This window comes from Protomyctophum bolini, assembly GCF_963924005.1.
Source record: "Protomyctophum bolini genome assembly, chromosome: 18".
In the NCBI taxonomy this organism is placed as follows: domain Eukaryota; kingdom Metazoa; phylum Chordata; class Actinopteri; order Myctophiformes; family Myctophidae; genus Protomyctophum; species Protomyctophum bolini.
In genome coordinates this window covers 23,252,275-23,258,747 of record NC_137879.1, presented here as the reverse complement: position 1 = coordinate 23,258,747, position 6,473 = coordinate 23,252,275, and the positions used below count along the sequence as shown (strand labels likewise).

General features: G+C 38.5%; 1 long non-coding RNA gene across 1 annotated transcript; it reads left to right on the top strand.

Moving 5' to 3' along the window:
* The first annotated feature begins 1,324 nt into the window (after positions 1-1,324).
* Positions 1,325-3,166, top strand: LOC308333276. Its single transcript, XR_013965787.1, has 3 exons — positions 1,325-1,459; positions 2,474-2,586; positions 2,958-3,166. It is a non-coding gene; the product is annotated as an uncharacterized lncRNA (long non-coding RNA).
* The last annotated feature ends 3,307 nt before the right edge of the window (positions 3,167-6,473 follow it).

Below are 6,473 nucleotides of genomic sequence, written 5' to 3'. Positions count from 1 at the left end.
TTGCCCTCTATTGGTAACATTCATGCATGACTAGAATATTGCTTACTTAAATTAGCTGTTTATATCCTAACACTGTTATTTTTTAATTGTTTGAATTGATGTAAACATCAGATGTAAACTACCAACTGGAGCTCCATAAAAACATTGTATATAGCTTATAAAACAGCCAAATAATGAATTGCATAGGCTAGCTACTCCACTGCACTGTACATTCGTAGTATTGTTGACACAAATAAAGCAGGTGTGAGCATGGTATGATTTAGGAGGTAAAAATGGCCAAAAGTCTCAAAAAAACCTTATAACTGTACATAAAGGTACTATAATCGTTAATTGTCATGCAAATATGAATTGTGTTATTTTTGATGAATAATAGCCTACACTTTAATGTCCTACATTATATTTTATTTATATTTTATAACCCTGGGGTCTTCGGAGAATAGGCTACTGCAATATTCACCCTGCAGAATTTTCTTAATTTGTATTTATTCATTTGCTTACTTACTTATTATAGCCATTGAATATTTATATATTGAGTTGAACATTTTAAGATAACAAAACATTGCAAAACGAAAACAGGCTTCCCCACCCTTTATCTATAGTTAAAGCTACACTGACAGCTCCCCTGTGGAGAGTATTTTAAAGACATTGTCATGTCTTTGTGATGCATATTGAATGAATCAAAAGGGTCAGAGATTTGCATATTCATTGGGGAGAAAAACTGTAAAACAAAGGAGAGGAATGAAAGAATTTGATGAATACAAAGATAGATGGTGATGCGCATACAACAAGAAAGATCTGAAAGAAGGGAATAAGCAGAGCAGCATTTCCTTATTAGCCAATGCCATAGTCATAGACTCTCAAGACAGACTGTTGACTCCGTCAATCCTTTATTTTTTGACGATCGGTTCTCAGATTACATGTTATTACAGTGCGATATTTAGTGAAAATAGTCCATTAACAAGCTCACAACGCGCCATAATGCAACATGCTGTGAGATTTATAGATCTGCTATTTTTGCAATATACAAATATTTTTTTCCAGAAAATGCTTGCCTTGAACTTAATTTTTAGGATTCCCAAAATAGGGTTACCACTTACCAGGCTGAAAATGGTTAAACGAATTGGAACAAGACATTGTAACCAGATGGGACAACTGTTCAGACATATCCTCTTCGATTTTGCATTGACATACCGGTATAGTAGCCTACATACCGGTTTTGGCTTGACCTCACTGCCTTGGTGACTTATGTCCTCACTGTCTCTGTTAAAGTCACCTAGCCACCCACCCACCCCCCATACCCTCCCTCTCTTTCATTCCATTTTGAGAATCGAGCATTCTCCCACTTGACTCTGGCTCTTGCAGCAGTAGACTTCCGCAAACTCCACCGTGCCACCATGCCAGACTCAGAGATAGTAGTGCCAGCACCCTGCCAGGTCATCAAAGCGGACGTGGATAAATGGTGAGTTCTGACAGGGGAAAGCACTCTTATTAAGACATTATCTGCAAGTAAAGCTTTGTTTTTGTGTTGAATATTGAAACTATATTTCAAATCACTCTCACCAATGTCCCATATACAGATAGGCTACAATGTCTTTTTTAATTATTATTATATTATAATATATATTTGGATTACATTTGTATTTTATGTGAGTCTTATAGATACAGTTGAATTATAGTGTGTGCTGCAATCACATGCAAAACACTGTGGTGATTATTTGTTCTATACACACCTCTCTTTACTAAGTGCTGTTTAGTGTTTTCAGTATACAACCAAATGCTATCAAGGCTGATTCGCAGAGGAGAACCGTGTTTGGTTTGCCACTAAAGAGATCCCCCTCTGAGATCCCTCAGAGGGGGTCTAGCCAGTCCTGGTCACAACTTATTCAGCTCTTTGCTTGTCATCCAATTTATCCACATTGACTTCCCTGCGCTCATAATGTCTTTAAGACTCTGTGGGAAGATAATTAGCCACAGAGTCAGTTAGAGATAATGGCATGGTTGTTAAGGGTTTCCTGTGACTCCACAACCAACATTATACTGTACTGTAGGACCCACTGGGATACCATCTATAGATAGTCCTTAGTATGTGTATGTGTCATGTGGCATAGAGTTGAGGTTTAAAATAGGCTCTAACATGCATGACCTATTGCAGAGGCTTGGCACGTTTCATGTTGTTGGTTCATGTTACATGCACTCTTGCAGAAATGGACATTTGGCCTTGGTCCAGCAGTGATCACCGTTAGTGGAGTTGCTGTCAGACTACTGCTATCCTGTATATTAATACACATCGTTTATGTGGAAACACACTATGTAAAATAAACTGAGTGACACAATTTGATTTGGAATCCACACACTGATCATTTACAGTCATTTAATAGCACAGTGTCCGTCTTGAATTGGAGCACGTATCTGGTCTGTATATCCAGACATGTGGTCAGTGCATGGGTAGTAAACACAGCCTCTTGTGTTTCAGTGTCAGGGAGAAAGGAGAAGAAGGCTGCAAAGATCTGATAGAGGCCTTCCAAGCATGCATTAGGACCCTATCTGAGGGATCATGATCTACAAACAAATGGATCTCAAATGAATGTATGTTTGCCCTTTGATTTGCTCACATATGTTATCATTCATATAGTGTTGAAAGTTTTATAGGTATACAACCACTGTGTGACTGACAACTTTTGAAGTTAATATGACTGAAAAGCAAGACTGTGCGACGTACAGTATTAGTATAATGAATTAGAGATGAGTCAGACGACCTTGTTGGACCTTGTTGTGTCTGCTAAATCTATCCGCCATAGATTTTTATCTCAAGTAGATACTTGTTCTTTGTTGCAAAATCTAGTTAACTGGAATTCTAGTTCATGGTGGATTTGAGATTAGCGTTTTTTATATAATTACACATTATATGCTATAAAGAACAATCTCACACTTTTTGTATTGTTGCTTTTCCAATACAGCTTCACTTCCCAAATATCCTTCCCATCGTTCCTTATACTGGACTGAACCAACAAATGACATCTACTGTATGAATACTGTCGGTGCTATGTTAATGCCTTATTCATCAGTCTTCAAGTAATTATGTTCTAACAGATTCCACATGATGGGTGTACTGTAAATGACGAGAGAGAATTATACATATTGTACAATAAATACAAATGTTTTTTTCCTCTCCTTTCATTCTTTCTTTCTTTTTAAAGTGTATATAGCATTGAAATCCTGTCTTTATAAATCTTTTTATTGGGTTTTTTTACATTTTTTTCCCCTCCCATGTGGGGTCCTTGTTCATGATCAGCATATACATTTCATGGTACAGTACATATGTCTTAAGGTACCCCTCATTTGCCTCCCGTCCACCCCTTATGCCCACCCACTCTTAGAAATCCTGTCTTTAACTCAAACGATGATGAGGTACATGACCATGATATAAGTCCAATTGTATTTAACAGAGTAAATAACAGACTTTGGTTATTGTTTTAAATAATAATGTTTCAATGTGCTGCTGACTATTTGGAACTATCCATGGTGCTGACCGCTCAAGTGCTGCTACATTTAGCCTACTGTGCAAATTCACCAGTCTCATCCACCACTTAAAAGTTATAAATGTCAAAAAGATGTGGTTTCAGAAATGATACCAATTTTTGTCTTTATCCATTTATTGAGACCAAGGCATAAGCAGTAGGCTAATGAAATGACAGGGATGATGACATATAGAGACAACAATAAGAAAACTATATTGACAAAATATCTATTTACTGTGCGCATGGTGTGTGTGTGTGTGTGTGTGTGTGTGTGTGTGTGTGTGTGTGTGTGTGTGTGTGTGTGTGTGTGTGTGTGTGTGTATGTGCGTGCGTGCGTGCGTCCATGCATGTGTGTGTTTCATTCTCAGGTCACTATAGTGAGAGGTTGGGCCAACGGGTATAACTGCAAAGAATGCCTTTGCACAACCTTTAAAGGGAGGAAATTGGGGCAAGGAAGATACATGTAAGAGGTTCTGACATTTTAGTTTAGTATTGAAGAAGGTCAAAGGGACTGCAGGAAGGTGCCTGCATGCCATTGTGGGTGAGAGTACACTGTTAAATCCTCAGTGTTCATTTAACTCAGACGAGTGTACAAATGGAACCAAATAGACCTCAGTGCACAGTGTTAATAGCCACTCAGCCTGAATTTTCATTTAGTTTCACTTCATAGAACATATTTTTGAATGGGCATGGCTAGCGATTCAGGGACTGGGCCAGGCTACAATGTTAAAGTAACAACTCCTATATAAATCAATTTCAAAGGGGGCTTTATTGGCATGAAAAAAACATGTTTATAGTATTCTGCTATATGCTTGTGAAGCTGGTCAAACAAAGACTCTCAAGTAACCTAACAGCAATTCTCAACCTGTGGGCCCTGGTGGGCCTTGGTGGGCCATGAGGATATTCCATGGGCCCCCAAATAATTGGCAAAACACTAAGATTGTATATAACAATAATATACTTCACACTTGTGTGAAGTGAGGGGCGCTCTATCATCATCAGCTCTGCTGTATTCTGAGAACTATATAGGGAGGGTGATTGTCTGCATCATGGATGTCTATTTGGAACCACGAGTGTGACTTCTGTGGGAGCCATTCTCCACTCATTTAGTCTGGGACATCAGAAAGGAGGTAGCACAATATAATTCAGTACTTGATAAAGGGACTGTGGCCTATTTAATGGTGCACAAAACTGAGCGAAGGCCATAAATTGTACAGCATTGTATATAGGTAATGGCTCTGTTTCTCTAAGCCAATTTAAAATGACTCGTTCATCTCTGCTTAACCCTTACTTTAATACTTGCACTAAAACCTATAGGCTACGTGTATATATAATCTCACGTTTCCATTCTGAGGTAATTGACGTTACTTGCTGTGTTGGAGATGTTGGAGATAATGTAAAAGACACAAGGAAGAATATTACAGTTCAATGTAATTATGGTAGAAAGGACCCGGAACAAGAAGACAGCTGAATGGAATCCTTAATTTAAACAGAGATGTGAACATCACCAGGAATAACCTCCTCTGTGACTGTCATTTCTGTGCATGGCAGAGCAGACCCTGAGGCTATCAGATGGAGCTGAAGTTCAAGAGATCACTCCTAAATGAATGAAGACAGGCGTGCAAATGTTATCCTTTTTGTATGATTCAAGTGAAATAAAGTGCATGAACAAATATTGTAGTTGGTAGTTCATTAATTAGTCTAAAATGTATTTTTTAACCATAACATTTATTGATTTATAATTATGAATTTTTGTATTGATCTTCTGGTGAGAACATCCCTTTCCTCTTCTCTCAGTTCTGCTCCATATCTCATATCTCCCCCAACCTGTGTTTCAAAGCTTGGCTCTGCTTGAGGGACAACCATATTAGTTATGCATTATTATATCATAATTATATAAGACCTGACAAGTGATGTTCTTGGTGTTCTTTCCTGGAATAACTATAGCCCTCGCTGGTCTCTCTGATCACGCACCAAAATGCATGCTGTGTTCCCAGCTGCTGGTCAGTCTGCATCATAGCCTCAGTGCCCAGGCTTTTTCCCCTCTTTGGTTGTAGCCTCCTCAGGACTCTATAGCCACTATAGCCAGTTCCCTCTCCATCGCCAGCATGCTTTCACCAGGGAGGCTCAGAGTAAACCTCCATGAACCTGGAAGAAGTTATCCCTGAAGTTTAGGCCTACAGTAGGCTACTTGTTGCTTCTTTGAGAAGACTCAATTTCCTTCAGTATATGCTCTAGTCACTAGAGAATATACTGAAGGAAATTGAGAGTCTAGTGTTTTCATTCCCAAGAGATAAAGCCTGCCCTCATGTGCGAACATTACAAACATGTAGATGTTCTCAGTCACCATAATATTTCTGCTTTACAGCTGCCTCGTATGCAAATCAACCACTTATGCCCAGCCGAAGCTTTGGGGACTTATCTGCCCACACACATAATTTCAAATGGAGATTTTGATGTTTTCAAACAACTGTAGACGATGAATTAAAATGGCATACTTATCCTACTTTTGTGAAATGGTGTCATCCCCACTGCAGTGTTTGAATTAGCATGCAGAAACCAGCACACACAAACAATATGATCAGTTAAAAAAAAAACAATTTCAATGGGCCCCAATTAAATGCTAAATGCTTATTTCTCACTATTTCAGCATTAGGCCAAACTACACATTAGGCCCGATAGTTCCAACCAGGACATGTGCTTGCCTGCATAACCCCCCATTGATTGATTGATTAACTTTAACGATTTTACAATGATGCTAAAAGAATGCTATAGGGTTTCCATTGTGGTCCTGTGTAGCATATTCAACTAATCAAAATTTACTTTGAGATTAAAGGCAGTATTTTATTTTCTATTTTTATAGGCCTGTATAGTTTCAACTTCATCGGTTGGCCGAATAGATTCCTTGCCTGCGATGATAAAGGCTATAAAAATACTTGTGGGTGATTATTTATT